Raw genomic sequence first — 25,184 nt, 5'->3', positions numbered from 1 at the left:
AGGAAGATAGGAGCGAGCGAATGTACCTCTTTATCTTGATTAATATAGCCACTGAGCCATTGGTATATTTAATAAATACTCAGGACTGTGCTTTGACTCATGTTTAATTCAGAACAACTACTCCAACTTCTATATAGATATCATCTCACACAACTATACTACATCATATGGACTTAAATCACAAAATCAAATCTTTCCTTTTCTGACCTCCCTTTGTATTTCTTCATAATTTGGAACATCCTGGACTGCATATTCACACAGCTGAGAATTTACTCTTAGAAAACTCCCTACCAAAAACATCGGAAATATCTGTAAAGCCTATTCAGAATATTTTCATTGTCCAGGACTCAATTTTTTTTTCAGTTCATCAGAATCTTCACTAAATATGTCACATAGGTACTCTCAGTTCTGCTATGACTAATTCACAGGCCTGCAAATTTTCTAACACTTCTGCATTCTAAGTGGATATTCAGGTAAACTTATGACAATTCATCCCAAACTAATTCCAAAAATTAACTTTTACAGCATTATAAGTCATGTGTCAAATATAAAGTGTAGAATGCATTTTAAAGCAGATAAATTATAAGTTTATATCAATATCTTCATCATTTTCTCTTTAAAACTTTAAAAGACTGATTTCCCAGCCTCTGCTTAAACATGTGTCATAAGACAATTAAAGTATTTTAAATAATTAAAAATTCAAAAACAAGTGAGGAGGGGCTGGAGTTGTGGCTCAGCAGTAGAGTGCTCACCTAGCACATGCGAGGCCCTGGGTTTGATCCTCAGCACCATATAAAAATAAATAAATATTATAAAGGTATTGTATCCAACTACCACTAAAAATAAGTATTTTTAAAAAGAAAGCAACTGAGGAGTTTCTTTGCAATGCAAAAGAATAAAACAAATTAACATACCAAAAGAATTATACCCTGTCATAAATTGAGACAGTCTATGCTGTATCCTCTATTCTTGGGTAATGCTTTGTCCCTGCTAAATCTAAGAAACTGGAAAATAAAATAATGTTTAAAGGTCAGACAAATACTTAAAAAGAATGACCATATTTATTTTTATTCCTTTCATATTCATATTCTTATTCACATTTTCTCCATTCTCTATTTTTGTAATTACTATGTCTCCATCTTTTATATCCATTGTTTTTTACCATAGTAAAAAATCACAGAATTTAACTCAAACTTAATGCAACACTAAAACTATTAGTAATTTTAAGAATGAAACTTCAAAATAAGTACTGGAACTTCAAAAGCTAATTGTTGCCCTTAGGTTTTACATGAGAAATAGGAATAATATATAAATAATATAATTAGATCAATTTACAAATTGAAATGTTCACCATTTTTAACTAACATTTCCAAAAATCTTCTCAAATGTTATAAACTGCACCAATTAATATTCTAACACCTGATCCAACATGGTAATGCCATCTTCCTCTTGGATCAAAGTTAATCCAACTGAGATTAAACTATTTGCCTCACTGAATCAGAGGTTGCTACAATGGAAAGCAAAGTGAAGCCTAGAGAGCTTAAACAACTTGTTCAAATTTGAAGAACTGGTTACTAATTAGTACCAGAGTTAGGATTAGAACCCAGTTTTCCAAACTCCAAAACACTAAAAATATGAGACTAGAATCCAGTTTTATAAATTGCAAAGTACTAAGAATTGTACAGAAAATAGAAAAGAAATGTCCTTAGTCCTAAAGAACTTACTAAAAGTCTAGAATTGCCTATTTCTAGTGGTGAATATTATTTGATCACAGTAATGGAGGCAACTGAAGAGTTAATGCAAATAGGATTTTTTTTAAAATTTGTGTAACCCCAAATAATTTATCTATAGTTCTGGTATACCTAATGTGATATTTTCCTGCCTGGATCTATACCTTCTGAATTATTTTGGCCTAAAATCAATATTAGAATAAATTGGCATTCCAAAAGACTGAGAAGGGATGGAAGTAGATATGAGAGTAGAAATAGAGAGAAAGGCATCCAAGGTAGAAACATACTGGCTGCCAAGGGAATGTCATCCCAGAACTAGAAAATTGTTGTACTAATCCTCAAGACACAATCCATGCATGTTTATAGAGTTAGCTAAAGTTATAAATGAAATCCTTCAACCACGCCTCTTTACACTCTTGCCTTTAAGTGGTCATTCAAATGATAGGTACTAAGAACATGGGAAGGGGAAACATGAAAGTTGGATTTTAAAAACATAGCACTATTACTAACAGTAAGAGTTTCATGTGATCTATATGAGGTTAAAGTGAAGAAAATGAGGAAATAATTCCTCATGGTCATCTCTGAAACTCCTGACTACATTCTGCAGACCCAGCACCAACTTAAACCTCTAGGCAACTGTTGAAAATGGGGAAAATCTACAGTGCTGATGATGCAACATCCCAGATGTTAGATGTTGTGTCTTTTTTAAATATTCACTAAACTTAACCTTGATAGGAAGAAGAAAATGAAAGGATGGGAAGAGACAGGGAGAAGGACAAAGTAGGAGGAGAAAAGACAAAAAGAAAATGAAAAAAGAAGGAAATACTTAGGGGAGCTTCTCCAGTTCTCCAGGAAGCTAAATCTCATAAAGCAATCTACAAAGTAATCTTTTATTTTAAAAAAGTCAAGTTGTTAATTATTAAATATGATATTTGTTTCTAGGCAAAGAAGATGTCACTTTTTAATAACTATACCATCAAGATTAAGACCTATTCTATTCTTTTTTTTTTTTTTTTTTTTTTTTGGTACCAGGGCACTTAGCCACTGAGCCAAATCCCCAGCCGCCTCCTCCTCCTCCTCCTCCTCCTCCTCCTCCTCCTCCTCCTTCTTCTTCTTCTTATTTTATTTTGCAATAGGGTCTCACTAAGTTGCTTAGGACCTCACTAAATTGCTGAGGCTGGCTTTGAACTTGTGATCCTCCTGCCTCAGCCTCGCAAGCTGCTGGGATTATAAGTGTATACCACCATGTCCCACTCTATTCTCTTTTTATAGTGTATATATATATATATATATATTAAAAGAGAAACAAAAAGGAATAATAAAAAGCAAATAAATTGGTCAATAAAACTAAAGGAACCAGGATATTTATTGGCTTCTTGCTGTACAAAAACTCAAAACTCGAATATTAATTTACTTTTCTGTTTAAATCTCGGTTGCAAGTTTGCAAAGACAAAATGAAATAAGCATTAATTTCTCCTTCACCAAAAAATTGCTACCTGATCACAGAAGTGAGGTCGTTCATACCAAGTGAAATATTTTAATCATGGAAAGACATGAAAACTACATAAGCAATCAGCATGTTTTTCTCAGAAGATAACAAGTGATTTCATAGTACAAAGAAGAAAAAACAATTTAAGATGTGAAAAATAATCACCTGAAGACATTATCCTAAAATAATGTCTATTGCTTTCTTTTTATTATTATCATTATTATTATCATCATCTGGTCCCCTGAACATGTGACTTGCCCAAGTATGTGGAATAACATCGCCATTGGTTATTTTAATATCTATAGCACAGAAACTATGGTTGCACTATAAATTCAGTAAGTTTGATGAACTTTCTTCCTCCTTCAAACTTTGCAAACGTTTAAAAAATTAAAAAAACAAAAATGTTTCTTTTACCATGAACTATTAATTTCAGACTCGTTAGAAATTGGTACTGCATTTACAATGGAGAGACAAACAAGAAATGATCAAGGCCCTATGTTTCAAACTCTTAGGAGGAGGATAAATTGATGCATTCTTTCAGGGATGTAATTTGGCAGTATGGATCAAAATCATTAAAAATACTGTTTGAATTGTTTTGTTTTGTTTTTGTTTTACTTAACTCTTGAGCATTTGAGCTCTTGAGCTCAAGTGATCCTCCTGCCTCAGCCTCCCAAGTAGCTGGGACTACAGGCATGAGCCACAGTACTCAACTAGATTTTAAATATCTAAGAATTTATTCAAATCAATCAGTGAAGCAATCAGTGATATTCAAAAACTTATATGTTAAATATGTTCACCAAAGAATTGCCACAATAGAGAAACAATAAAAATTTCCTTAATATTCAAATAGCTAATATTGATACAATGTTTCTTCAACAAATACATATATTGAGTACCTACTGAAGCTACACATTGTAGACTAGTTAAAATTATAAATAAATGATAATGCAAAATACATGCATGCATCAGTTAAAAAAGTCACAACCCAAATGAAATTTTAGAAAGGGGGTGTACATGTAGCTCAGTGATACAGCACTTGTCCAGCAAGTAGGAGGGCCTGGGTATAATACTCAGTAGCGCACGCGCGCGCGCGCGCGCACACACACACACACACACACACACAAAAGTTTGCCAAATGAATAGGCAGATCAATTAAATAAAAGAAGGTAAAAAACAGAACCAAATATATCTGAGAATTTAATCTATGAGAATTATATCTGAAAATGCATAACATTAGTATTATGGTTGGAATAATTGGTTCTTTATATCCTAACTGCATATCACACATCAAAATATTGAAGATTGAAATTTAAAAATTATATTTTTATAGTTCTTGATTTTCTACAATAATCACAGGTTTTTTTCCCAATGAGAAAGAAAAGGAAAGAGAAAGACTACATATATTGCGATTTTCTCTAAACCCATTCTATCACATAATTGTTTAACAAGCCCACAATTATGACTAAAAGTAGAAAATAACATATTGACTTCACATTGCCAAAACAGATACCAAAAAATAGAGGTTTTCCTAAGGAATGTATTAGTATATTCTGTCTAATCAGAAACTTTAAAGTGAGGAAAATTTAAGTATACTAACTACATCAAACTGCAAATGAGGTTTAAAAAGCAATCAGGCAAGTCATATTTATTTGAGTCCATCTACTAGCAGATAGGTAGATGTACTAAAATAAGACAATTGCAAAGTGACTCAACCGTTGATAAAAAGGAATATGCTGAGACTGGTAATCAACACTGAAAGACAAAAATAAAGAACACGTATCAATTATTTGTCAGCGTGGCATTGCTAAAAGTTCTATCCCTGATTCCTAAACATGTAATCCTGAGCAAATCAAATAATTTCTCCAAATTTTAGATTCCTTGATTTTAAGCTTGCAGTAAAAAAAAAAAGTAGATTCTTCAGCTTTAAAGTTATAGTAGAAATTTATGCAAATGTAAAGAATTTTCATGTTACAAAATTAATAAAAAACCTGAAGTACCTTCAACAATAGTATTTATTTAATTAACCATAGGTGAAGATGGGAATAATATGAGACAAGAAATAAATAAATTTAAAAGAAGGAAAGCAAAAGAAGAAAATGAGCTGACCTCCTTGATAGTGAAGGATTTCTTTTATAGGAAATCAAGGCTCAGGAAAACTTAGCAGCTTTTTCCTATTGCAAACTGGAAACCAAATTTTTGAATTTTGGCTGCAAGCCTCAAGCCTAACTAATCACCCAACAGCACTTCTCCACATGGAGAAACTGATATAGCATCAACAAATTCTTTATCAAAATAACACTTTGTAACACTGAGAAAATTAGAAGTGTTGTAATCTATAAATGGCACAGCCTGCTCTGTTAAAATTTTATCCCAATTGGACTCTATGCTTGAAATTATGTTTTTAAAAAAGTGCTTCACTTTTCAAAATCATATACATTTTCTTTTTCTGTCTCTAAAATGTTTGTTCGTCCTTATAATTTTTAATATTATGTTTTTACATACTCTTAATAGAAATATTCCTAATACAGTAGGTTTCATTTTTCCCACTGAGGGAGAAAACATATTTGAAACCTTTTATTTTTCAGTGCAGAATTCCAATCCCCTACATCAACTTTCACTGACTTTTCAACCCCTTAAAATTTCATGTGCTGTCACCAGCTCTGCTCCAACCCAAACATATACCCACACATATGTGTACAGGTACACACAGACACAATGCTAAATTTTAAAAATAAATACTTAAACATAAAATTACCTGAGAGTGAGTGATACCAAGGTGGTATGCTATTTCCAAATATGTTTGTTAAGGTAATGAAAAAAAAAGCATTATATATTCTAATAAGAGTCTGCTAATTTTTTTCTCTAAGTCAACATTATTAACCAAAATAATAAATCACTATTATAATAAGCCAGTTCTCACAGTTGGTCATTATAAAAGAAAAACAAAAGTCTTAAAAAGCAAAAGTCTTTGCCTATCAAAATACTTTTTTATTTTACTTATTAACTGCAAGCTCTCTGGATATCTCAGGGTTGCTTCTCTCCCAACCATCATCAAAACAGCCAGAAAACATCTTGCAATAACCCTGGAAAGAACACATGGTGAATGCTATGTGTTCTGTTACATTAGCTCATAAACAGCAACATACATGACACCTATACACATAAAGAACATCCTAAAGGTTTAATCAAATACCTCTACTTCAGGAATTAACTTCTCTTTTCCTTTGGTAGCCACAGTTTCTTCATTGGCAGCTTCTAGTGCTGTCATTATTTCTAATTGAAATCATCCTCTACCCCCACACCCTTCCACCAAGAAAACATAACTTTTATCTTTGTTTTGCACATGCACATCACAGTAGGGGTGGGGGGATAAATTGCTCTTTGCAATTTTCTTTCAATAATAAAATAGCAAATGAACACGTGATGCTCACTATTATAGGATACCAACCAATGCACATTGAACATCAAGTCAACTGTTGAACAGAACTGCACAGTTACCCTGTTTGCAGCACAGTTTCAAAAGAGAAAAATCTTCTAAGATGGGGGGAAATTATCTGAAGGTAAAGAGATACAATATTTGATACTTCACCAGCAATTTGTGTCCATTCTGAATAAAATACAGCAATTTAAAAATTTTCTGTGCTTGGATCCAAGAAATAGACGTAAAATGAAGTTACAGAATTCAACATGATATCAGTGTCAACTTTACAGTACATCTTAAGAAAAGGAAGAAAGAATAATGAAATATACTATTGGTTATGTGTGAAACAAAAAACAAATTATGTTTATAACAAACATTTGAGTTTTGAAAAATGGTTTAAAATTCAAATTAGAATAATAATAACACTTGTAAATCATTTATTATGCAATTAAGCTTATTCTCATTGTTTTACATACATTAACTCATTTAGTCCTAGAAACATACAACCCATTTAGGAGTAGGTATTATTATGTAAATTTTACTATCACAGTCCCTACTTTACATTTGAGAAACTAGTCACAAAGACATTAATTTACCTGAGGTTGTACTAGTAATGGCAGAATCAGGATTTGAACATAGGTAGATTAACTTTAAAGATCAATCTCTTAACTGTCACTTAATCTCTAAACCACTATAAAAGACCCTATTTGAGATTTTTGCTTCTTGAAACTGCCCCCTTTGTTTCATGTATAATTAATTACCTGTTTCCCTGAGAAATATAGTTATGGATATTAAAATCAATACAATGGTGTTTTGACTAATTACTGTACTAACTTCTTCACAAATCCATAAATCAGTATCCTTTGAGATAAAAAATTAAAGAATGCACTCATGATTCCATGAATTACAAAAAAAGAAGTTTATTTAATAGTAACAAGAATTGTTTCTTCCTTGGTAAATTATTTTAAGTTCCTTCTATTAGAATAGTTTGGTTCAAATATTGAATCCCTAGGCTCTTCTACATTTATAACACTATATTTTTCCATAGATCCTTTATACAACCGCGTCCCTATAATAAAGCAATGGTGAGAATTTGAAAAGAAGCAAAATCCAAATCAAGGTAATACATTAACCATTATTTAATTTTTAAAATAATTTCTCAGTTCAGAATCTATTTACTCTTAAATATAACTGTAGCACTTACAATTATTTGAGAAGCATACCTGAGTTCAAATTCTGATTCTACCACTTTCAAATAATATGATCTTGGGCAAATTACTCAACTTCTCTAAGTATTTTTATTTGTATAATAGTCCACACCTTGCCAGAATGTTGTAAAAATAAATCCAGAAGACATGTAAAGTTCTCAGCACAGTGCCTAGCATATACAGAGTGCTCAATAATTGCTCTTTGCTATTCCAAAACAAGTAACAATTCAAGAATTGAAAAGTAAATGCTAACTTATGGGAAAGCTCCTACATTAGTGCTATATAACAAAAAAGAAGCTCAATAAAACATTAATTTCCCCCTGTTCTTATCTAATTCAACAGACCATATTCAAATAGAAGCAGCAGCTTATGAGAGTACAGGAGGAGAATTGATCTTGCTAACTGTCAAAACACGAATTACAGAGAAGTACAAAGGCCAAGACAGGAAACTCAAAATGCAACCACAAGAATCCAAAAAGCACAGAAGTTTGCCAGTCACTCAATATACAGACGATTAAACCTAGCAGCCCCTCAACTCTAGACACAGCTCAGGAATTGGATGTTCATAGTGATAACTCTGAGCCACCAAGACAAGCTGCTAAGAAATTAAACTGAAAAATCTGTATAGGATGTAATCTCAACTATGTTACATTACACCAAAATATAAATAGGGACCTTTTCTGGTAATGAAACTATAGGTGATTTTAATTATCCTCCTTAATTTTTCTGTATTTTCTGAACAACAAAGTGTTTAGAAAATTAGAATGTATAGTTAAATTGTAAAAATAAGGTTAACTCTTTAAAAAGTCTAAAAATCTAAAAAATGCATGAGTATATAACAGATTAACTCATTCTCTATTATTAGAGTCCCTTTTTCAAATAACCCACATTGCTCCTGAAATAATAAAGGTTTACAAAATTGTAACTATTGTGAAGAACATTAATTGTTGCACAATAAATTCACTTGAAAGACTGCTAAAAGTAGATGTGCTATTTTAAATAGCAGTCAACATCAACACAAAGTTTATAACATGAACCACATATGATTACCTCTATCTTTGCTTGCAACAATTCTGACACACCCTCTTTTTTAGGGTAGAAAATATTTAAACAACTCTAGGCAAACAGCAAAATAAACAGATAAAATGGAGAAATTTCAAGACGTAGTCATAAATGAAATGCACCTTTTTACCTTCTAAAATACAAATTAAAATGCTTTAGGCAAATTTAGCTATTACCATGTAATCACTGACACTGAACAGATGAAAAGGAAAGAAAGAAAGGGTAGCAGCTCAGAAAGCAATCTAAAATATAAGAAATCAACCTATGGCAAAATTTCTTCTTTCTGATCTGTAGCATGTATTTCTCCTTGGAATTGTCCCTCTAAATACCATGTACAATTAATAGAGAACATGCTAGAGAGCTACACAGCAGATCCCAGAGGACTTTTTCAGCTAAAAAAAAAAAAAAAAAAAGTGTGTCTTCCCAGAAATATAAATCATTTTCCTGTTTCTTCATTAATCAGAGCTCCAACTTTAAAGAGTAAAAAGCAGAAGAATAAAAAGTCACAAAGTTCTGGGACGTTATAAACTCTTGATTGCTTTAAGTATTACTATTAGTATTATCAGTAATTCTAGTAATATTACTGTGCTAGTACAGATGTGAGATGGACTAAAGGAAACACAGTTACAGGATTAATCTATGGCAGAATCAGGATAGAATTTGTATGAACACATATTTCTTTTTTTTTTTTGGACTCCAATTGTCAGGGGTTAAAAGCAATAGACACCATTTTAAATAAAAGATGTATCTATGTTTTGTAATAAAAAGGGTAAGTCTAAATCATGCCTGTAAATTATTTTCTAAAGTGCATCTTATCCTTGGAAAACAAACAAAAATGCTCTTTAGATGTGGTTTACTCTTAGTGTGTCTTTATTTTCAAGTTTTATTTACATCACTTAAAATTAAAACTTTCTCTAAACAAAAAAAGTGAAGAAAAAATAAATTAAAACAAATATCTTCCCTTTATTATTATGTTTGTGAGCAGATTTTAATCCATTTTAAATTGGATTATCCAGGTCTTAGAAATGCAAACTCCTGCAATCACAGGAGACTCTGAGTTTTTCATGATGCTTAAAGGAAAGAAGAGAATAATAAATAAGTTCCTGGTTTTGATTCATTTTTTGCTCTTTTGAATTAATTAATGCTGTGGAAATCCCAGGCAACTGCTATTTCATTTGTGACTGAATTGAGTCCAAAGGAAAAATATGTAAAACATTATTTAATTAAAATTTTGTGGGGTTTTTACTTATTTATTTTTTTCCTCTCCTACTAGCTAACACAGTCATTCCAACTATAAGGACAGTTTCATGTTTGTTGCTTTTGAATTGCCTTTAACCACTTTCATATGTCCAGAGATCTGTAATATCTGGAGCCATATTGTTCTTCAGATCAAACCCTTGAGTATGGCTCTCAAGTCTCTGGCCTTACTTCAAAGCTATCTTTGTCAAAATCTAAAACACATAAGATTGCTTGTATTGGTATGCATATGGCTCTTGAGGAATACTAGTGGAGATTTTTTCTTCTCATACATGTAGTTTTCCATTTAGCTTAGAAAGTAGGAGAATATTGAGAATTGGAGAAGTCTATTCAACTTTAGTAATATTACTACAAGTCAGGAAATTCAGAAGTTGGCTTTCCTTGTTTGGGAGTATAGGGTTGGGGGAGGGAGTCCTGAGATGTCCTAAAACAAAAATCTAATTACCTCAATCTCCTGCTTAATTAAAAACCTTAGTCATTTACCCATAACCTACAAAATATAGATTCCTTAGTACGGATACAATAGTTATTAATAATCTGATTCCAAACTGTCTTTCTCATTTCACTTCTTGGCACCTATGCATACACTCAGCAGCAGAAGACTTGATCTTCTCCAACTGTTCTCTGTTGATTATTCTCTAGTTACATTTGCCTGATTTCTGCTCCTAGGGCTTGAAAGCTTCTTCTCAATTTATGGCCTACAAAAACACTGTTCCCTCAGAGTCTCCTTTTCATCAAATTATCTCCTACTCATCATTTAGGTCTCAGCTTTCATACCACTAATGCCGGGTCTTGTCACCATCCTAAATCCTGGTTATATTTTCCTTTTCTTTCATAATATTCATTATCTTAAAACCAAATATTTACTTAATGCCTTTGTTCTCTTTGGATTATAAACTCCTAGATAAAAGGACATCATGCATTTTAGTTTACCACTGTATTTCTTGGCCCATTCCTATATGACACTCAATGAATTTAGGAGATTCTCTTATTATCTAAATATTGATCATGTAAGTTTCCAAAATTACATAGGAAGTGAAAGTCATGAGAATCTAAAAATGTTCACTAATGAATTTATCATGTATAAGGTTATTCTAGTCTTCATTCAAATATCCCTCACAGATTAATTTATCATGTATCTTACTCATTGGGATCAATGTCTGTGTTTTTGAAAATCACTGCTCAGTGGTTTCAAACTTGTCTGCATAATGAAGTAACATGAAGAACTTCAAAAATATTGATACCTGAATAGAAAAGACAGTAGAATGAATAAGGCATAACTTTCCTTTGTCTGTAAATTAATACACAACCAGTGAAACTCCACATAAATGTACAACCACAAGAATGGGAATTTTGCTCCGTGTATATACAATATGTCAAAATACATTCTACTGTCACGTATATCTAAAAAGAACAAATTTTAAAAATACATTAATACCTGGATTTCATTCCCAAAGACTGGCTGAAGTGCACATAAGCATAGGGCTACTAAATAACAGCCAGATAATTTATGTCTTACAAAATTAAAAATCAAGCCAACCAACTCCTACATGTTGCATTATTCAGTATTGTTATAACCAATATTCAAAATTAAAACGTTAATGAACTGCAAAATGAAATCACGAACATTGCAAAAGTTGCAAGATTTCAATAAATATAGAAATGTAGTATTGTAGAAAAGATCTAATTACTGAAAATAAATAATTGGCAGTTAGATCAGATTAAAAAAACCAAAGAACCAAAATTTGACAGAAATGATACATGATATGGTAGATTATTCAAAAGAGAATTATTTGAATGTAAAAAGATTAGGCAATGTCCTTATGATATGATCTTTACAAAAATGACCTTTGTGGTAATGGTACTAGAATATCAAAAATGACTATGCTATTACAACTTTTGATCTGAAAATTACTCTTAAAAAACAAGTTTATTCTTCCAAAAATTGATACATAGTTAGAATCACATATGAATACTGCAAGTTATATACACCTTTTACTAATTTTGTTTTAATTTTTAAGACTAAGTCAAAAGGGAAGTAATTTTTCTCATTTTTTACCATGAAATTTCAATTTCCACCCATTGATTAAATTAAAATACAAGCTACCAACCTTTTATCACAGGACCTTGCCAAAAGCATGTAGTTTTACCCTTTCATATTCTTATGCTTATTATTATTTGCTTTGCCTCATTTCAATGGATAGGACCTACAGGTGGGATGAGGGGGCATGGACATTAATTATCTTGTTTCCATCATAGGAAGAAAGAATTCAATATTTTCAATATTAAATAATTCACTATCATACATGATGTTAGTTTTAGGTTTACCACAAATGCCCTTTTCAAATTAAGGATGTTTTATTCTATTTCTAGTTTTCTTGGAATTTTAATTATGAACTCGGGTTGTCAAATGCTTTTTCTATATTTATTGAAAATATCAAATAATTTTTTCATTTATGCTGGTAATAGTGAAATTTTACACATGTTAGACTTTTCATTTCTAGACTAAATCTTACTGGTCATGATATATTATACTTTTTTAGATTGCCAAATTTAATTAGCTGATAATTGTTAAAAAGTATTTTGCATCTATAACCATAAAGGATATTTGTAATTAACCTTTTTTGTAATTTTTTTCAAGTTTGGTATTAGGGTGAATGCTGGTGCCTCATAAAATGAGGTAAGAATTCTTCTTTAATTTTTTGAAAGAGTTTTTGTAAGACTGGTGTTATTGCTTAAATGTTTGATAGAATTCACCAGTGAAATCACTTGGGTTTATAACCCCCTTGATAGAAACTTTTATTTCTTAATTAACAAATTTAATTTCTTGCATAGTACATTGCTACTTAGGTTTTTTGTTTCATGTTGTATCAAATCTATAGTGATTATTCATCTTCCATTCTTTTTTTTTTTTTTCTTTCTTTCTTTAATGGAACTAGGGATCAAATCCAGATCCTTGCACATGCAAGGCAGGTGCTCTATCACTGAGCAATACTCCCAACTCCTCTCCTTCATTCTTTTTTTTTTTTAAATATTTATTTTTTAGTTATAGGGGACACAATGTCTTTATTTTATATATTTTTTTTCTTTATATTTTTATTGGTTGTTCAAAACATTACAAAGCTCATGATATATCATCTTTCATACATTTGACTCAATTGGGTTATGAACTCCCATTTTTACCCCAAATACAAATTGCAGAATCACATTGGTTACACACTCACATTTTTACATAATGGCATATTAGTGACTGTTGTATTCTGCTACCTTTCCTTTCCCCTACTATCCCCCCTCCCCTCCCCTCCCATCATCCCTCTCTACCTCATCTGCTGTTGTTCAATTCACTCCCTTGTTTCCCCCCCCCCTTTCCCCTCACATCCTCTTCTATGTAATTTTGTGTAACATTGAGGGTCTCCTACCATTTCCATATGCTTTCCCTTCTCTCTCCCTTTCTCTCCCCCCACTCGTCTTTGTTTAATGTTAATCTTTTCCTCATGCTCTTCCTCCCTGTTCTGTTCTTAGTTGCTCTCTTTATATCAAAGAAGACATTTGGCATTTGTTTTTTAGGATTGGCTAGCTTCGCTTAGCATAATCTGCTCTAATGCCATCCATTTCCCTGCAAATTCTATGATTTTGTCATTTTTTATTGCTGCGTAGTACTCCATTGTGTATAGATGCCACATTTTTTTTTTTTTTTTTGGTAAGTTATGTTCTCTTTTTTCTTGATCCTTACCAAAAAAAAAAAAAAACACAAAACCTTTGCCTATGCCTAGATCGTAGTTGTGCTCTTCTTTGAATTTATCTCACTTGGAGTTCCCTGAATTTCTTAAATCTGTAAATTTGTGTCTTACACCAAATTTGGGGAATTTGATGTCATTATTTCTTCAAATTCTTTTTTTCCTGTCCCCATATCATTCTTTATTTTCTGGGACTCCAATGTTAGACCTTTCAATATTGTCCCACATATCCCTAATACTATATTCACAGTTTCTAATGTTTTTCTTTCTGATCTTTAAATTGGACAACTTCTATTGTTCTATCTTCAATGAACTGATATTTTCTTCTGTCATCTCTATTCTGCTGACTGTCCCCTCAAATAATTTTCTTAGTTTATATTTTTTTTCAGTTTTAAGTTCCCATTTAGCTCCTTGTTTATAGCCTCCCCGCAATCCCCCACTGAGATGTTCTGAGTTCTATTTTGTTTGGTTTCACATTTTTTAGTCAGTCATATGTTGAAAAATTTTGAATTATAATGTGGAGACTCTGGATTCTTTTATAGTCCTATAAGGAGTGTTGCTGTTATTTCAGCAAGAAGCTTACTTGCAAAGACCCAAACTGAATATTCTACCTCACCTGCAGCTCACAGCAGCTCAAATATTTGCTTAGTCCCTTAGGCTTGTCCAAGCTGTTTGAAGCCTGTCCTGTGTGTGCATTGGTTTGGGGATCAGTCAGAGATTTAGACAAAGTTTGTACATAGATGTTGACAGTCTCCTGCTGTAGCTCTTTACTCTCCAGGATTACCCCCTTACTTCTGAGAAGCTATGGTTACCTGAAATCTGCTTTTTTGGTTTTCCAGGCCAGAAAGAATGTTGGTTTTTTTCCTATCAGAGTTTTATTAACTTGTCTGACACAGAACCGGAGCCTGCCCTCATACAACAAACCTTAAAAATGACAAACATACCAAGTTTCCCTCCATCTATTTTCTACTGTCATGTCCTCTAGTGATTAAGCCTGCTTTTAAGTTGCTTTACAGTGCCTTCAGATAGTAATTTTGTGGTTTTTTCCCAGAATTTATAGTCATCCCTAATCAGTTTTTAATAGATTCAAGTGGCCTTTTCTTACTTCCAATTACTCTCTGAACATAAATACTTCTCGTATTGCCTTAAAGACAAAATAAAGAGTACCATAGTTTTTTTTTTCACTTCTCCATGGTTTCTATTACTCTGTCCATAACCTCTTTTCCTTTGTCTGTTCAGTGAAATATTAATAAACCTTTAAGGTTCTATCTCAACTATCACCTACTCAATGAAAATGCTCCCCGACTACACCAAAGTTAGTTGTTTCTACCCTTGACTTACTCAAGCTCCTATTATACTATTCAGTATTTATTAATTCCTGTGTCTGTCTTTCCCACAAATTTATAATATTTTTATATATAGAAATCATCTTTTCATTTTATTCCCATTGTGCCAAGCATACAGTAGATGAAAACTGATGTTTGTCAATAACATTTTTCTCATGAAGCCAATCATTAAAGAGCAATGAGGAAAATAGGGACTAAGTCATCACCTTCAATATCCTTCAGACTGAGTATTAAAAATTAAGTAAGCAATACAAATAACATATTGCGGAAGATAAAAATGAGAATATGAGCAATCACATTACCATATTCTTTCAATCCTACCCTCATACAAATAATTTAAGGAAAGATGGGGGAAGGGAGATGATTCATTTATTAAAGGTTCCCTGAGTACTAAGTACCTTTATTACCTATGTAATTCTCCATAACCCTACCAAATAGAAATTTTCTATGCCCAAATTATATATTTTAAGACAATAATCAAGTTTTTTGCCACCCTCAAATTTTTCAATACCTGATGTTTCAGTTGACAGTATTTAAATCAGAAATAACTCATGTCTATTAACATAACATGACATAGTATAAATATGTATACATACTGTAAATACTATACATAGTATAGAATTATGTAGAAGAAAATTAAGTAATACTATATAAAAGGACTGATCCAAATTGTAATTTTAAATAAAAAAGAATATACAAAGTATAAGGCAATATGTGTAAAAGGGGGGAGTGTCAACCTCACATAAAATAAAGCTTCATAATTCTATGGAACTATATATATTTGTATCTGATTATTTAAAAGATGTCTGGAAGGATAAAAATCAAAATAGAAGTTTTTATTGGAAAGAAATTGAATTTTGACTGGGGAGACATATTAAGGAAATTTTCTTTCATTTTTTTTCAATAATTATTAATTGAGGAAATGTTTGATGATGGTCTGCTAAATGCCAGACACTTTTCTATAAGAATGCATCTTTTTACTACTTGTGTAATTTTAATATACTTTTAATTTTTTAAATGAAAGTATTACCTCAATAGGTCAACTAAAATAACAGAAGGCCAAAAAACCATTTAATGTAAATACACTTATTATTTTTTAAAATATGTTCTCCTAACTCAGATTAAAATTATCTTCTTTTTTTCCTGTCCCCCAATCCTGCCTTCCCCATGATGGGGATGGAACCCAGGACCTTAGCGCATGCCAGGCAAGTGCTCTACCACTGAGCTACATACCTAGTCCTAAAATCCTTATTCTCTGGATCTGATCTGGACCCTGTGGACAAACAAACTGATTTATTTCATTTCCCCTTACAACACAGTTCTGTTATCTCACATCAACTCTTCTGAGGTTGGGGGTTACCTGCTGAAATCTAAAGTTCTTACTAACTATAATGTTAGGTATCATCTGCCTGCCCAGAGATGTAAAACACACCATTTAAAAAATTATTCAAGGTCCATCCCACTACCAGCAGACACCCACTGGAGCTCAGGCTCCAGCACAGAACCACCTCTTCTGACCAGCAGAACACACAGTGTGGCCCACACTGGTGGGACCTAGGTTCAGGGTAGGTCCGATTTCGCCACCACCCGGAAGCCCAAGACTAACCCATCTTGGGACACTGCAGACATTACCATAGCTTTCCCCATGAAGTAATCCCTACCATTTTGAGAACAGACAGGGCCTAGAAGCAACTGCATCTCAGAACAGGCATCCCAAAGACAGTGTAAGGCCCACCCTTTCAACCCCATCTCTGTAAGACATTGCATCCATCTTGGGGAACCTCCATTATTTTCTCAAGTTATCTCGGCTATTGCCACCACCACCTTTAGTTGCTGTAGCATACATTGAGGGACACTAGTAGGGTCTAGAAGCCCAACATCAAGGTGAGGTATAGACAATCTGCACAGGTACTACAAGAGTATAGGGTAGAAACTATAATATCTCAGATCCACACTGCAAGAAAGGAAGTCACATAGACAACATGAAAAAACAAGGAAGGAAAGTGCCTCAAACAAACCAGGATACTACAATAACAGAACACATGAATAGAAAAGTTGATGAAATGTCAGAGAAGGAGTTCAGAAGGTTCATAACTAAAATGATCTGTGAATTAAAGAATGACCTAAATGAGCAAACACAGGCAAAAATTGATCACTCCAACAATGAGATAAGAGAGCAAATACAGAGAGCAAAAGATGACATCAAGAAAGAGAGAGAGATTCTGAAAAAAAAAAACCAGTCAGAAATCCTTGAAATGAAGGAAACAATAAACCAAATAAAAAACTCAATAGAAAACATAACCAATAGACTAGATCACTTGGAAGAAAAAACATCAGATAATGAAAGCAAGTATACAATCTGGAAAATAAAGTTGACCACACAGTGAAGATAGTAAGAAACCATGAACAGAACATCCAATAATTATGGGATACCATCAAAAGACCAAATCTAAAAGTTATTGGGATAGAGGAAGGCACAGAATTTCAAACCAAAGGAATCCACAATCTCTTCAAAGAGATAATATCAGAAAATTTCCCAAGTAATGAAGAATGAATTCGAAAACCAAATGCAAGAGGCTTACAGGACACCAAATGTACAAAATTAAAACAGATCTACACCAAGGCACATAATAATGAATATTCCTAGCATACAGAATAAGGATAGAATCTAAAAAGCTATCAGATCAATATAGGGGGAGACCAATTCGTATCTCAGCAGATTTTTCAACCCAGACCCTCAAACCAGAAGATCATGGAACAACAAAAACCAAGCTCTGAAAGACAAGAGTCTTACATCCAGCAAAATTAAGCTTTAGATTTGATGATGAAATAAAAACCTTGCATGATAAACATAAGCTAAAAGAATTTACAACTAGAAAGCTTGCACTACAGAATATCCATGGCAAAATATACCACAAAGAGGAAATGAAAACCAGCAGAGGGAGGTATTTATTCTTTTTTGCTAAAGGAAAATCTAATCAGAAGAGAAACCAAGTCAAGTTAAATACCAAAAATAAGCCAAAATGACTGGGAATACAAATCATGTCTCAATAATAATCCTGAATGTTAATGGCCCAAACTCACCAATCAAAAGACACAGACTAGCAAAGGATCAAAAAAAAAAAAAAAAAAAAAAGAGCCAACAATATGCTGCCTCCAAGAGACACATCTCATAGGAAAAGACATCCACAAACTGAAGGTGAAAGGTTGGGAAAAATCATACCACTCACATGGACTGCAGAAGCAAGCAGGGGTTTCCATCCTCATAACATATAAAGTAGACATCAAGCTAAAATTAATCAAAAGGGATAAAGAAGGACAGTACATACTGCTCAAGAGAAACATGCACCAACAAGACTTAACAATTATAAATAGATATGCCACAAACAATGGAGCATCTACATTCATCAAACACACTCTTCTCAAGTTCAAGAGTCAAATAGACCACAACACAATAAATTTGGGTGACTTCAACACACCTCTTTCACCAATGGATAGATCTTCCAAACAAAAGCTGAACAAAGAACCTATAGAACTCAATAATACAATCAATAACTTACACTTAACAGGCATATATAGAATATTTCATCCTTCAATGAGCAAATACACTTCCTTCTCAGCAGCACATGGATCCTTCTCTAAAATAGACCATATAATATGTCACAAAGCAACTCTTAGCAAATATAAAAAAGTAGAGATACTATCCTGCTTTCTATCAGATCATAATGGAATGAAATTAGAAATCAATGATAAAATAAGAAATAAAAGCTACTCCAACACCTGGAGACTAAATAATATGCTACTGAAAGAACAATGGGTTGCAGAAGACATCAAGGACAAGATTAAAAAATTTTTAGAGGTGAGAATACAAATACAACATATCAAAATCTCCAGGACACTATGAAGGCAGTTCTAAGAGGAAAGTTCATTGCATGGAGTTCATTCCTTAAAAGAAGAAAAAGTCAACAAATAAATGACTTAACATTGCATCTCAAAGTACTAGAAAAAGAAGAACAAATTTGCACCAAAAGCAGTAAAAGACAGGAAATACTTAAAATCAGAGCTGAAATCAATGAAATTGAAACAAAAGAATTGAAAAAATTGACACAACAAAAAGTTGCTTCTTTGAAAAAATAAATTAAATTGATAGACCCTTAGCCATGCTAACAAACAGGACAAAGAAAACTCAAATTACTATCATACATGATGAAAAATGAAACATCACAACAGACACTACAGAAATACAGAAAATAATTAGAAATTATTTTGAAATCTATACTCCAATAAAATAGAAAATATTAAAGGCATCAACAAATTTCTAGAGTCCTATGATTTTCCCAAATTGAATCAGGATGATAAGCAAAATTTAAACAGATCAGTTTCAAGCGACAAAATAGAAGATGCCTACCAATCAAGAAAAGCCCAGGGCTGGATGGATACCCAGCTAAGTTCTACAAGACCTTTAAAGAAGAACTAATACCAATACTCTTCAATTTGTTTCAGGAAAGAAAAAGAGGGAGCACTTCCAAACTCATTCTATGAAGCAATATCACCCTGATTCCAAAACCAGGCAAAGACACATCAAAGAAAGAAAACTTCAGACCAATATCTCTAATGAACATAGATGCAAAAATTCTCAATAAAATTTGGGCAAATCGAATACAAAAACATATCAAAAAGATAGTACACCATGGTCAAGTGAGGTTCATTCCAGGGATGTAAGGTTGGTTCAACATACGGAAATGAATAAATGTAATTCATCATATCAATAGACTTAAAGATAAGAACTATATGATCATCTCAATGGGTGAAGAAAAAGCATTTGACAAAACAGCACCCCTTCATATTCAAAACACTAGAAAAACTAGGGATAACAGGAACATATCTCATCATCGTAAAAGCTATCCATACTAAGCCCCGGGCCAACATCATTATAAATGGAGAAAAATTGAAAGCATTCCCTCTAAAAACTGGAATAAGACAGGGAAGCCCTCTTTCACCACTTCTTAACATAGTTCTTGAAACACTGGCCACAGCAATTAGACAAAAGAAATTAGAGGGATAAGGATAGGTAAAGGAAAACTCAATTTCGTACTATTTGACAATGATATGATTCTATATGTAGAAGACCCAAAAATTCCACCAGAAAACTTCTAGAACTAGCAAGTGAATTCAGCAAAGTAGTAGGATACAAAATCAACACCCATCAATCAGAGGCATTTCTGTATATCAGTGTCAAATCTTCTGAAAGGGAAATGAGGAAAACTACCCCATTTACAATAGTATCAAAAAAATAAAATACTTGGGAATCAACTTAACAAAAGAGGTGAAAGACCTCTACAATGAAAACTACAGAATGCTAAAGAAAGAAATTAAAGAAGACCTTAGAAAATGTAAATATCTACCTTGTTCCTGGATAGGCAAAATTAATATTGTCAAAATGACCATACTACCAAAAACATTATGCGGATTTAATGAAATTCCAATCAAAATCCCAATGACATTTCTCATAGAAATAGAAAAAGCAGTCATGAAATTCATAGGAAAAATAAGAGACCCAGAATAGTTAAAGCAATCCTTAGCAAGAAAAGTGAGCAGTGGGATCACTACACCAGAACTTAAACTATACTATGGAGCAACAGCAACCAAAACAGCATGGTATTGGCACCAAAATAGACTTGTAAACCAATGGTACAGAAGAGAGGACACAGAGACTAACCCACATAATCACAGTTATATTTGACAAAGTGACAAAAACGTACATTGGAAAAAAGATAGCCTCTTCAACAAATGGTGCTGGGAAAATTGGAAAGCCATATGCAACAAAATGAAATTAAATCCCTATCACTCACCATGCACAAAACTCAACTCAAAGTGGATCAAGAACCTAGGAATTAAAACAGAGACACTGCATCTATTAGAAGAAAAAGTAGGCCCAAATCTCCATCATGTCAGATTAGGCCCCAATTTCCTTAATAAGACTCCTATAGCACAAGAATTAACATCAAGAATCAATAAATGGGATGGAATCAAACTAAAAAGCTTCTTCTCAGCAAAAGAAAAAATCAGTGAGATAAATAGAGAGCCTACCATTTGGGAACAAATTCTTACCACACGCACATTAGATACAGTACTAATCTTTAGGGTATATAAAGAATTAAAAAATCTTAACACCAAAAAAACAAATAACCCAATAAATAAATAGGCCAAGGAACTGAACAGACACTTCTCAGAAGAAGATATACAATCAATCAACAAATATATGAAAAAAATGTTCAACATCTGTAGCAATTAGAGAAATGCAAATCAAAACTACTCTAAGATTTCATCTCATTCCAGTCAGAATGGCAGCTATTAATAATGAGGATGTGGGGAAAAAGGCATACTCATACATTGCTGGTGGGATTGCAAATTGGTGCAGCCATTATGGAAAGCAGTATGGAGAATCCTTGGAAAACTGGGAATTGAACCACCATTTGACCCAGCTATCCTACTCCTCGGTCTATACCCAAAGGACTTAAAAATTGGGACTTAAAAACAGCATACTACAGGGACACAGCAACATCAATGTTTATAGTAGCACAATTCACAACAGCTAAACTGTGGAACAAACCTAGATGCCCTTCAGTAGATGAACGGATAAAGAAATGTGGTATATATACACAATGGAATATTATTCAGCATTAAAAAAGAATAAAATCATGGATAGAGCTGGAGAATATAATGCTAAGTGAAATTAGTCAATCCCAAAAAACTAAATGCCAAATGATTTCTCTGACTTAAGGATGCTGTTTCTAATATGTGAAGGGGGAGGGGTGTTGGAGGGGCAGGGGGAGTGGGAGGATTAAATGAACTCTAGATAGGGCAAAGGGGAAAAGGGGAAGGAGGGGAAGGGAGGAGGCATAGGGTAGGAAAGACGGTGGAATGCAATGGTCATCATTACCTTAAGTACATGTATGAAGACATGAAGGATGTGACTCTACTTCATGTACAACCAGAGATGAAAAACTGTGCTCTATATGTGTAATATGAATCGTAATTCATTCTGTTGTCATATATAACAAATTAAATTATTTTTAATTTAAAAATAAATAAATAATTTCAAATGCTTGAATAATCCAGACAGTAAAACTGGACTTCATGAAGTTCATTATTCATGAAGTTCACATAATAGAAGAATCTATCTTTGTCCTTTAACATGTTGAGTTATTTCCCTGTCTTAGCCAGGTGACTCATAAAACATATTCTTATAAAATTTAATATTGAAATAACTTGGTATAACTCAACATTTTAATATTTTCCCATTGTTTTCACTATTGACAAGGCCTTTTCTACCTCACAAAGGAAGTCATTCCATTTTTAATAACCAAAATTTATATAAAAGTCTTTCTTCAGCTTGTCAATAACTCTGGCTTCCTGCGATTTTTACCTGATAGCTGGGGTCTAGACCTCCACAGTATATCATCCTTTCCCTGTGGCAGAACTGTATCCATCCTGGGATAGAATCAGCTACTCTTAAGACCTGTGTTTCAGAATAAACATGCCTTGTTCTTAAACTTAAAGGAAGCTTTTGCCAAGTATCCCAGGAAAGTGTAAGAAACTGAATTTTACCACAACCAAGTTATTTGTCCAACTGAAATATATAAGATTTGGCTTCTATCTTAATGCACAACAGCCTTCTTAAGTAATCAGTATACCTCCTGACATTTGTCTTCAAAAAAAATATACCTCCACTTGCTTGCAAGCATGTTATATGTGACACAAACATTGTTCACTGCCATTTATTTATTTTTTTAATTTTTTTTTAGTTGTAGATGGACACAATACCTTTATTTTTATTTTTATGTGGTGCTGAGGATTGAACCCAGTTCCTCATATGTGCCAGGCAAGTGCTCTACACTAAGCCACACCCTCAGCCCTCACTGCCATTTATTTTAAAAATTCTTTTAAATAGGAACTTTCCCTTAGCTCACGTGACTTAAGTTTGTATTCAAGGGGCTTGTACTCTCTGCTTTATCACATGGTTTCATTTGAGCTATAGTTCATTTACTCCAAATTATGTTCTTTCATTTTTTAAACTCACACCTATTTCTCCTTATTTAGAAGCCCAAGATATCAGGTAAGGATTTAGTCTATTATAATTCATTGAATAATCCTTAAATATAATAGGCTTAGCAATGTGTCTCCATTAGCTATCTGAATTTAGGCATATCAATTCTGTTTGTTGGAAATTGTTAACTACTTCGCACCTTTAGGAAATTAGGAATAATAAAACTTTCAAGTCTAGACAACCTAGAAAGGACATATGTCTAATCCACCTTGGTCTCTTTTTAATTGATTTTTTTTAAATCAATAAAACATGTTGAATGAATTACAATTTTTATTACACATATAGAGCACAATTTTTCATATCTCTGGTTATATATAAAGTATATTGACACCAGTTCGTGTCTTCATACATGTACTTTGGATAATGATGTGGAGAATCTAAAAATGAAGTCCAATTTCAACCTGTTTGGGGAGGTGGGAGTGATATTAATATTTATTTGGCCTGTTCCTAGCTATGCTTAGGAATTAAGAAAAAAATGTTTTAATCCCAGCTCTATCTGATTTCTGTCCCAACATTCCTATCTGTGAAACAAAGATAGTAAAAGTCATGCTTTAATTATCTCAGTGTGACTATAATATATAGAAACTTCATTTAAAAGCATAAAGTATAATGAAAATAAAAGATATAATATTATTGGCAATAATGGTACCTTCATCTATGACTGTAAATGAAATACTCTACAAATCCTCTCTTTTTAACATCAAGATATTTTAACTAAATTCTCTTTATCATACTCTTTTTTTAAAAAATTTCTTTCCTCACTACACCACTACCACACACACACACACACAAAAAAAAAATCAGCATAACCTCTTAGCTTTGGACTTTAATTACAAATGCCAGCAAAGATTTACATAAAATACAACATAAGTATATTCTGACATTTCATAAACCCCAGTCCTCCTCTCAGACTGACTTCATTTTCTTTTTCCTTTTTTAATAACCTTTTCTATAGTCTCGAAAAAAATTCAAGTTGTATAGCAATATTATAGCAACTGTCACTACTATGAATATTTTAGTTAGTTATCTATCATAAAACTCTTACAACTGGCCTATGGATTTTCTCTGAAAAAATACCAGGTATATTTTCTCAACTGAGTCTTAATTTTTCAGAGTACATTATCATGTTTCCACAATAGAATTATAGCCATTGGAGCTGCTCTATAAATCTGTAATTTGAAAGCTCAGTTCCTATGTCCAGAAATGTAGATTTCCCAAAAATGATGGCACACAAAAGTAAGATTACACTGAAAAACAAGAAACAGCAATGAAGAACTGCAAAGTGCTCTATAGCTAGATGGTAAGATTCAAAAAGGTCCCTAACACCTCCTTCATGCCCAATCTTAACCAGCATCAAATTGCATAATTTTATCTAAACAGTATATCCAAAAGAAATAATGAACTACATTTTTATAGACATTGTTTCTTCCTCTTTGTCCCCCTTTTTTCTCCTTTCTTATTCATTACATTATTCTCCCTAATAACAACAATAAATATTTATTGAATGCCTGTAATGTGCAAGATCATTTGTGCTACATGCCAGGAAAACATCCAAGAACAAAAGAGGCCAGTCCAAAGTGAAGGACAGACATTAAATAACAATCACATAGATAAATACATAGTTTAAAATTACAATATTGCTTATTAAATAAATTAAAAAGTGAGAAGAAAAATTTTTGCAAGCTGAAAAAATTTGAATTGGATGGATCAATGAAGGTTTTTCTAAAGAAATGACATTGAAGCAGGGACCTGAAAGAAAAATGGATATCATCCTGCCGAAGAGTGGAGAAAGGTGCATTCTAATTGAGATGAAAGCATTATATG

The 25,184-nt window shown here is 32.7% G+C and overlaps 1 protein-coding gene across 6 annotated transcripts in view; it reads right to left on the bottom strand.

Moving 5' to 3' along the window:
- The window catches only part of Sox6 (SRY-box transcription factor 6), a 577,529-nt gene that overhangs the window by 366,824 nt on the left and 185,521 nt on the right, over nt 1–25,184 (bottom strand). Inside the window, exon 1 of one of the 6 annotated variants that reach the window (XM_071616373.1) lies at nt 4,933–4,960. The exons of the other annotated variants lie outside the window; for them this stretch is intronic. The gene's annotated coding sequence lies outside the window, so the exon portion shown is untranslated. Of the gene's footprint in view, nt 1–4,932; nt 4,961–25,184 lie in introns of those variants that run through there. 6 annotated transcript variants of the gene reach the window in all.

Source organism: Marmota flaviventris, chromosome 9 (genome assembly GCF_047511675.1).
Source record: "Marmota flaviventris isolate mMarFla1 chromosome 9, mMarFla1.hap1, whole genome shotgun sequence".
Lineage (NCBI taxonomy): Eukaryota > Metazoa > Chordata > Mammalia > Rodentia > Sciuridae > Marmota > Marmota flaviventris.
This window is presented reverse-complemented; position numbering and strand designations above follow the sequence as displayed.